The sequence below is a fragment of the Sceloporus occidentalis genome, unplaced genomic scaffold (assembly GCF_023333645.1).
Source record: "Sceloporus occidentalis isolate IW3139 unplaced genomic scaffold, rSceOcc1.0.p SCAF_4, whole genome shotgun sequence".
NCBI classification, from domain to species: domain Eukaryota; kingdom Metazoa; phylum Chordata; class Lepidosauria; order Squamata; family Phrynosomatidae; genus Sceloporus; species Sceloporus occidentalis.
In genome coordinates, this window is record NW_028316984.1 from 110,776,903 (window position 1) to 110,786,469 (window position 9,567).

Sequence of the window (9,567 nt, forward strand, 5' to 3'; positions counted from 1 at the left end):
TACATTGCTGTCTTACATTTGTTATTTAAAAAACAAACCAACCGAAAACTAGGTATTAACCCAATCAAGCAAAGCCAATGATTTAGAGTACACTTTATATAGCACTCAGTGCACAGTCATGGCTTAATATAAGTACATTTACCAAATTAGCTACACGCATATCCAAGTATCTGGTTTCACAAGGCACATGAGAATAAGACACCGACATTTGTGGCCAAGAGAACCCAACATCTAACCTACAAAACATGCACAGAAAGCCTGCCCAAAGTTACACTCAGATACAGCTTAGCATGTCTAGGAGAAGGAAGGAAGGATTTAAAATATCTAAGTATTTTAAAGCAATGTGAAAGTATTTTCTTCACAGTAACATCACAGGCTATTAGTTACCCAGAAAACTGTTTCACAATAAAGCTGGTATATTAAAAGCACGGCCTTCCCCCAGATAGAAACCATAATATGCTTATCTGATTAACCACTTCAGCAGCAATCATATATACCTTAACTTCACAAACTTCATGTCCAAATTGGATATGCGAAATCTTATCATCAAACAAGGGAGGGAAGAAACTACCAACCAAGCTGCCTGTTAGTGCAAACAGTCCTATTTCCAACACAAAAATTACAATATGAAAAAGGATGTTGGAAGGGAGGGGGGTGTTTAGAGACAAACCTAAACACCAGCATTTCGTTCCTGAGAGTCCCAATTCAGGACTCAAGCTCTCATGGCCAAACTCCCAGCTTTTAAGTCACCTTGGCTCTGAATGGCTGCCAGTCCCAAGCGACGCCTCCACGTACCATTTTAAGTTGGCTCGTTTATTTATGTTTCTGGGGGTCCCCCCTTGATGTGGAAAGAGCTACTATTCCTCTCCCCAAACTAGAGTGAGCTGCCTATTACCTCTGAGAGAGTCCCAAAGGGAAGCGAACATCCATCCCCCTGTAACCAGAGTCAACCACGCCTTCCTGCTGCCCCAGCAAGTTGCAAGCCGAGCACCCGGGTCGCATTTCTCCTTTCATACACACACACAGAGCAGGCAGAAGGGATCCTAAAAGGTTAGTTTCACACAGGGACTGTGTGGGGCTCAACCAAAGGGCTGGGGAGGCGACAGAGACACAAAACGGAAACTTCTGGTTGCCCAAAGGGAAAGAAAGCCCCAGAAAGGGAGAATGGGCAGAGCGAGCTGGACTATATACACACACACACACACAGAGTATACACTCATCTGTTTGTTGCTTCATTGGTTTGTGGGTGCCAAGGAGCCTCCCTACTACACTTCCCCAGGCAACTCACTCCCTTTGCACACTTATTCAAACAGTTTGAGTCTATAGAATCAGTATGCAGAGAGAGATCTTGGAGCGCCTTTGGGACTCACTGAAAGGAAAAAGTTGGCAGCAGGAGCTTTCCTAAGCTTCAGTCTACTTTCTCCAAATGCATCTGAGGAAGCAGACTGAAGTCTAGGAAAGCTCATGCTGCCAACTTCTTTCTTTCAGTTAAGTCTCAAAAGTGCTACAAGATCTCTCTCTACATGCTTTGGGGAGGTAGTAGAACAAATGACAGTACTTGCCCATAGAGAACCATACTTGCCCATAGGGAAATATTGGAGACGTTTTCTATATTTCCCTATGGGCAAGTATTCCCCAATGTTTCCCTATAGACAAGTACAGTATTCTGCAATGTTTCCTTATGGCCAAGCATTCCCCAATGCTTCCCTATGGCAGTGGTTCTCAACCTTTGTAATGCCACGACCCTTTAATACAGTTCCTCAAGTTGTGCTAACCCCCAACCATAAAGGAGCGATATCTCGGTTCCTAAGACCATCGGAAATATGTGTTTTCCAATGGGCTTAGGTGACCCCTGTGAAAGGGTCGCTTGACCCTCAAAGGGGTTGCGACCCAGAGGTTGAGAACTGCTGCCCTATGGGTAAGTGTTCCCCAATGTTTCCCTATGGGCAAGTATGGTTTCCCTATAGGTAAGTACTGTCATTTAATTTTAGTACGTCCTCCCCATATTTTGCACACTTACCAGAGGAGAGAGAAGAATGGCCAATCCTGGTGGGAAATGAAGCTCTGTCTCCTAACCACCACCCACTCCAAGAAAAGTCAAGCTGCATCCACACTGCAGGAATAATCCGATTTGATACTGCTTTAAGTGCCATGGCTCCATGCTGTGTAGTTTTGGAAATGGTGGTTTGTTGTGACACTGGATACGGTTTGACGCCATTCTAACTGTCATGACTCCATGCTATGCAATTCTGGAAATGGTGGTTTGCCGGCACCAGAGGTCCGCAGGAATAAACTACAATTTCCAGAATGTCCAACAAACCACAATTTGCAGAAATCCATAGCACTGAGCCATGGTAGTTAAACAGATGCATCAGCACTGCAGAAGTAATCCAGGTTGACACCGCTTTTAACTGCCATGGCTCCATGCTATGGAGTTCTAGAGATTGTAGTTTGTTGTGGCACCAGATCCAGTTTGACACCACCTTAACTGGCATGACTCCATGCTAATAGCAACAGAATTACCTTTCTATACCGCTTGCCGATGTCCTATGCGGATTACTAGAGCTCCACAGAAATAAACTATGATTTCCAGAATTTCCAGCAGTTCCAACAAATAAACTACAACTTTCAACAAAATACATTTTTCCAGAATTCCATAGCATTGAGCCATGGCAGTTAAAGGCTGCGTCCACACTGCAGAAATAATCCACTTTGAGACCGCTTTAACTACGCTGGCTCAGTACTAGGGAATCCTGGGAATTGGAGTTTATTGTGGCACCAGAGATCTGTGACAGAGAAGGCTAAATGCCTCACAAAACTACAAATCCCAGGGTTCCATAGCATTGAGCCATGGCAGTTAAAGTGTTGCCAAATTGGATTATTTCAGCAGTGCAGATGCAACCAAAGCTAAGCCCCAGAGAGCAAGGCAGTGGCTCTAGATAAGTTGAGATCGCTGGCAGATATCATAACAGCACTCTTCACATGTTCACAAATATTCTGCTGGAGTCAGTGTGGAGCTGTGGTTTCAGTGCTGGGCTACAACTCTGAAGACCAGGGTTCAGTTCCCAGCGTGACCATGAAATCCACTCGGTGATCTTGGGCAAGTCACACTCTCTCAACATCAAGGGAAGAGAATGGCAAACCTCCTCTGAACAAATCTTGCCAAGAAAACTCAATGATAGGGTTGCCATAAGATACACAACAACAACAGGTGGTTTAGTGCTTTGAGTGTTGGGACTATTACTCTGGAGACAAGGGTTCAAATCCCTGCCTGAGCACCCAGTGTGTGACCTTGGGCAGACCACACTCTCTCAGCCTCCAAGGGTAGCCATGGCAAACACTCCCTGAAGAAACCTTGGCAAGTAAACCCTATGATATATGCCTTAGTGGCGCCATAACTTAGAAAGACTCAAAGGCACACAACAACAACAAAAACAGGTGGTGTAGTGGTTTGAATGTTGGACTACAACTCTGGAGCCCAAGTTTTAAATCCCTGTCCAAGCACAAATACCCCACTGGGGTGACCCTGGGCAAGTCACACTCTCTCAGCCTCAGGGGTGGCAATGGCAAACCCCTCTGCAGAAACCTTGCCAAGAAAAACCCATGACAGGGTCAGCAATTCGGAGCCACCAGACAACAACAAACAGCTCCAGAAACCCATGATTCCGCCCTTTCTGGAAAAAGAAAGCCGCTCTGCCTCCCCAGAAAGGACCCTCTTTTGCAAAGAGGGAAGGGAGGAGGAGGAGGGAGAAGCAGAGGCCACTTCCCAACCCAGCCTTCCCAGGGTGACCAGGCGGAGGAGGACAAAATGTAGGACGCTCAAAGAAAAAAGGAAGGCTCGAAACACTCGTCGAAAGATCAACTCGTGCTTCCCAGCCAGGCTCAAAATGGAGGACACTTTGGAATGCCTCTTGGGGAGGAGGCTGAAATGGAGGGCCTGCCCTGGAAAAGGAGGACGTGTCTGGTCAGCCATGCTCCAAAGGGAATCCCTCCTAGATAGGAGGCTGAGATGGAGGACCTGTTCTGGAAAAGGAGGGCTTCTGGTCACCTCGTTGTTAGTCATGCTCAAAATGGAGGACACTTTGGAATGCCTCCTAGACAGGAGGGGAGGACCTGTCCTGGAAATGGAGGACCCTTGGTCACTCTGTTAGCCATGCTCAAAATGGGAGGACATTTTGGGACCCCTCCTGGAGAGGAGGGTGAAATGGAGGACATGCCCGGGAGAAGGAGGACCTCTGCCCCCCGTTGCTAGCCATGCTCAAAAACGGGAGGGCATTTGGGGGATTCCTGGAGGGCCTGCCCTGGAGCTGCCTGGCCCCCTTCTCAAAATGGAGGACGCTTGGGCTTGCGAGGCTGAAAGGGAGGACCGGGGGTCGAGGAAGGCCCCTCCTCCTCCTCCTCCTCTCGCACCTTCACAGATCGGGCGGCGGCGGCGGCGGAGGCAGCCCTGGGCCTGTGTCCGGGGGCTGCTAGTCTTCCTGCTCCTGCGGGCCCTGCCCTTCCCCGGCGGCGGGGGCGCCTCTTCCTCGCAGGCCGGGCTCAGGCTCTGGCTGCCCCCGCCGCTGCCATCTTGTCCTGGCGGCCGAGAGGGAAGCGCCCGGGATCGGCTCCTCGGCGGCGGCGGCGGCGGCGGGCCTCCGCCTCATCTTCCCGGGGAGAAGGGGCGCTGCTGGGCCCTGGCCGGGCTGCTCCTCGTCCCGCTTCCCGGAGGAGGGCCTCGGCAGGCAGCCTCGTCTTCAGGGCTGCTGGGGCTGCTGCTGCTGCTGCTGCGGCTGCTTATTCCTCCTCTCCTCCTCCTCCTCCTCTTCCTCCTCTGCCGCCGCCCATCTCAACCCCGGGGCTGCGAGAGGAGGAAGCCGCCTCCTTTGCTCCCTCCTCCTCCTCCTCCTCCTCCTCCATTGATTCCAATCCCAGCCTCAGGAGGAGGAGGAGGAGGAGGAGGGAGAGGCGGTTGCAGCGGCCCCGGGCGACCCAGGCCCAGGCCTCTCGCTCTCTTTGGGGAACATACGCGGCCTCACTGCCCTCCAAAACACCGAAGGACCCGCTCTGTCAGGCCGCTTTCACTGCCCTGGCTCAGGGCCAGGGAATCCTGGGAACTGTAGTTTGTTGTGGCGCCAGAGCTCGCTCTCTCTCTCTCTGGCAGAGGAGGCTCAGTCTCTCACAGAACTACAGTTCCCAGAATTCCCTGGCACTGGGCAACGAAAGTGGTCTCAAACTGGATTATTCTTTGCAGTGTGTTTTGGGCCAAGGTCTTTATCTTTCTCTCTCTGACAGAGAGGACTCCTCCATCATGTCTCTCTCACACAGAACTACACTTCCCAGGATTCCCCCGGCATTTGAGCCAGGGCAGGAAATGACAGGAACACTAATAAATTTATCACACTGCGGCTAATTTCGGCATCAAAGAGAGATTTAAGCGCATTTAAAGCAACCCACAAATAAAGCAACAATAATAATAATTTATTTATATGCCGCCTCTCATGCAGGATCAAGGCAGCTTACAATAAAATACAGTATAAAATGCAACATATGTTAAAATACATTATTATTATTATTATTATTCAGCTTTATATAGTGCTGTAAATTTACACAGTGCTGTACATACAGTCTTTTTAATTAGACGGTTCCCTGCCCTCAGGTTTACATTGTATGACTTCCCTCCCCCCACTATACTATAATAAAACATCGTAATTAAAACGGAGGGTAATTGTGCGAACAATTATCACACGCAGTCGCACAAATAAAGCGACATCAAAAATGCACTGTCGCTGAAATCCCAAAAGTAGAAAGATGCGTGTTAATGCTTCACTGCGACCGCTTCAACGGTGGGTTTGTGCAACGTTATGTGAAGTTGTTTCATGTAATTACACGATTTTTGTGGGGTATTCACAGGATAAACTCCCGATCTCCTTTGTGTGATAAACCCCTGAAAATAAGGAGGGCAGCTATGAGAGAACTAGAAAGTATCCCAAAATGTAAAGACATACAATTGAGAATAAAAGTTAGAAGCATACAAGCCATTGTGTTCCCTATTACCATGTATGGATGTGAGAGCTGGACAGTTAAGAAAGAGGATAGGAGGAAGATCAGTTCATTTGAGATGTGGTGCTGGAGAAAAGTGCTGATTGAGGATCCTATGGACAGCCAAAAGGACCAACAAATGGGTCCTAGAGCAGATCAAGCCAGAAATCTCTCTGGAAGCCAAGATGACTAGAATGAGGCTGTCATACTTTAGCCACATCATGAGGAGGCACCACTCACTGGAAAAAACAATAATGCTAGGAAAGGTGGAGGGAAGCAGAAAGAGAGAAAGGCCACATGCTAGATGGATGGATTCTGTTAAGGAGGTCATGGGTATGAACGTACAGGAACTAAGCAGAGTAGTGGCGCATAGAGAGTCTTGGAGATGTCTCACCTGCAGGGTCACCATGGGTCAAGATTAGGGTTGCCATAATTCTCTACTAAAAACTGGGACAAAATGTAAGACAAAATTTACACCAAAACATAGGAAAATTGTAGAATAAAATTTAGGCCAAAATGTAGGACATTTAAGGTCCTCCATTTTTCTTAAATGTCCTATATTTTGGCTAAATTGTATCCTACAATTGTCCTATATTTTGGTCTAAATTTTGTCCCGGTTTTTAGTAGAGAATTATGGCAACCCTAATCAAGATTCACTCAAGGCTGGATAACAAGAAAAAGTTAAAGCTTGTTTCTGCAGTGTGTTCTGGACTGTTGTTGTTGTTGTTGTTGTATGGCCCAAAGAGGTCACCCTGGGCTGCACAACGACAACGGTCCAAAACAGACATGACCAAGCAGAAGCTAAATACACTCATATAAATGGAAGTCCATGCTTCTCAATGATGCTTAGAATGGAAGACGTTTTGACGCTCCTGTTTAGTGCAATTTGAGTTTTCCAGGGTGTTAACCCTTTTAAAGGGAAACAAAAGCCATCTGTCGGGGATGCTTTGAATGTGAGTTCCTGCATGGCAGGGGGTTGGACTGGATGGCCCTTGTGGTCTCTTCCAACTCTACGATCCTATGATTCTATGAAAAATATGCAGGTATGAAAGTTAAACTTGTTCGAGTTCAGATTTCATCAACAGAACAGCAAAAGTGTGGGTCAGACTATTAATTTTAAATATGTCTTCCTAAATAATAAAGACTTACTCCAAAAATAACAAACATACCATTTGTAGTTTAAAAACAAATAATAATAACTTTAATTAAATAAATACATAACAAACTAAATCCTATCCTACCTGGTGTTAATAAAGCAGGAAGAGACTATTAACTTCACTCAGAAGAGACTTACTGTACTGAGAAGAGACCGTTTAGAATCTTGAGAGAGAGTCTGTTAAACAGCCTCCAAGACTGAGTGACAGGAGTGATATGTATAGATGGTATGAGATAGAGGGAAGTCTCTGTCTTTCTAAGGAGAGAAAGGGGAACACAATACATACATTTTCCAACAATTCCTCCTGGACAAAAGGCTGAAAAGGAGGGCATGTCCTGGAAAAGGAGGACGTGCCTGGCCACCCTGTGTGTGCCTCCAAGTGACTTTTGACTTATGTCCGAGGGCAACGCACCAAGAAATGAAGTGCCTTCAAGAATGGAGGACCTGACCCAATAATAAAGGCTCAGAACACTCATGTATAGTCATGTTTTGAAATGAAGACAGCTAAAGAGGTTGTTCCCAGAGTGAGGTGAAATGAAGAGATTATTCTTTCTCACTTATTTAGGGAGCTAAAATAAGAAACATTGCATCTAGACTACAGTACTTGCTTCTAGCCAAAAGGTGAATACAGAACTGAGTAGAGGGCGAGCCCTGGTGCTACAACAACAAGGAGGGAAGGTTGAAGCTAAGTGAATAATGGGCACTCTGGAGAATCTTTGCAAGTTACAACAAAAATTAAGCCTCATAAATTGTAGCAAGCTGCTGCTTTAATGGCTGAGCTGGAGATTTGCACAGAGTCCTTACCTCTTACCTGGAGATGAGCCCACCAAAGTCAGAAAATTTGCACCTTCACTTGGAGATGACCCACAAAAACTAGATTCTCAGGGATAGGCCCTAAGATGTGTCAACCCTATTCACTCTGCTGCAACTCTGTCTTCTTAACAGACTAAAATTCAGCTGGGGTGGTCTTTCCCAGTAAGAAGTACAGTGTTGAGAAATTCAACACAGCATAAAACACAGGACTTGCTTTGCTGTCCACTACAATGTGTTCCCTTTCAACAAGATGCTCACTGTCCCAGACAAAAGCTCCACATCTCTGGCAGGTCAGACCTTTGTCTACAAAACAAGGTCTTTTAGCCCATGTTTGGTACTAAAGACAGGAACAACAGAAAGACAGAGAAGCTAAAGTGTACGTTAGTTGCCCAACATGCAGAAATTGTGTCTAAAATAGACTCTCTTAAGTCCTTGTTTTCAACAGTTTCTGGTGAAAACAAGCTGCTAGATGTCTAATTTTCAGAAAAATCCCAGTTTTGCAACCTCTCCAGTCACTTGTATTAGATCCTCGCTATTGTCTTTCCTTTTACTATGTTCTCTAAAATCGATAGTGTGCTGGACTTCTTGCCATGAGGCGGATGGGTTTGGGAGTCCTTGTTGTCACCACGGCCAAACATTAACAGCTGCCCTGCTGTATAGGACAGGTTAATTATAGTATTGCTTTTGTTAAACAGCAGCCCCATACAGACAGTTATGGGGAACTGAATTGCTGGTTAGGGTTAATCTGGGTAGAATGAGTTGTTTGAGTACCTAATTCTACCATTGGCTGTGAGAGGATGTTGGACCCCATCATCGAAAGGGCTGAAATGCTTCTCTACTGTACACCATCTGCTGCATTATTTACCACCAAAAAAGCAATAATGTGTGTCAGTATTCAACATCAACCAAATTGTTGGAAGGCCTGAAACTATGAACCTTGTTGCATGAAAAAAGAAAGCCAAAATGGAGTGGGAGAGTAGTGGCTTCTCTGCGCTTCTCTGCATGCTATCATCCAACTTCCATTCCTGAGGGAGACAGTCGCAAAAGTGTGGCTTTTGTCATGCTGGACAAATCAGTTTGGCAAAAGGCATGCTTTTACAACCATCTCTTTTGGGAAGGAAAATAGAAATGCTATGACAGCATGTGACTAGGCACAGAGAAAGCTGCTACTCTCTCACTCCATTTCAGTTTTCTTTTCTCATACAATAAGGCCCTATACCAATTCCAGAACAGAACACGTTTACGTTCTGTGGCACTGTTTTTTGTGTGTTACCTGCTTTCTGCTTTAAGGTGAATGATAGCATCATAAATGCCAGGCCTTTTGAAAAACTGGATTTCCTTCGTTTCACCACAGCAGCCTCAATAGCTGCCACCTGTTGAATGGCACTAGAGCTCTATAGAAGTTACTACTGATCAAGTCAACAACCCTTCAAATCTCCTCTGAGACAGATCTGACACATGTCAACTCCATCAGCCCTAGCCAGCATAGCCAATGGCAAAGGATGGTAGGGGATGCAGTTCATCAACATATGGAAAGCTAATATGTTTTCTATTCCTGACCTACCTTAAATATTCTT

The 9,567-nt window shown here is 46.1% G+C and overlaps 1 protein-coding gene across 2 annotated transcripts in view; it reads right to left on the reverse strand.

The window, feature by feature from the left end:
- HIPK3 (homeodomain interacting protein kinase 3) overlaps positions 1 to 4,877 on the reverse strand; it is an 87,872-nt gene extending 82,995 nt beyond the window's left edge. The window contains exon 1 of one of the 2 annotated variants that reach the window (XM_089521251.1): positions 4,411 to 4,877. The gene's annotated coding sequence lies outside the window, so the exon portion shown is untranslated. Of the gene's footprint in view, positions 1 to 750; positions 1,030 to 4,410 lie in introns of those variants that run through there. The other variant, XM_089521252.1, reaches the window with a different exon arrangement.
- Between the last annotated feature and the right edge of the window lie 4,690 nt (positions 4,878 to 9,567).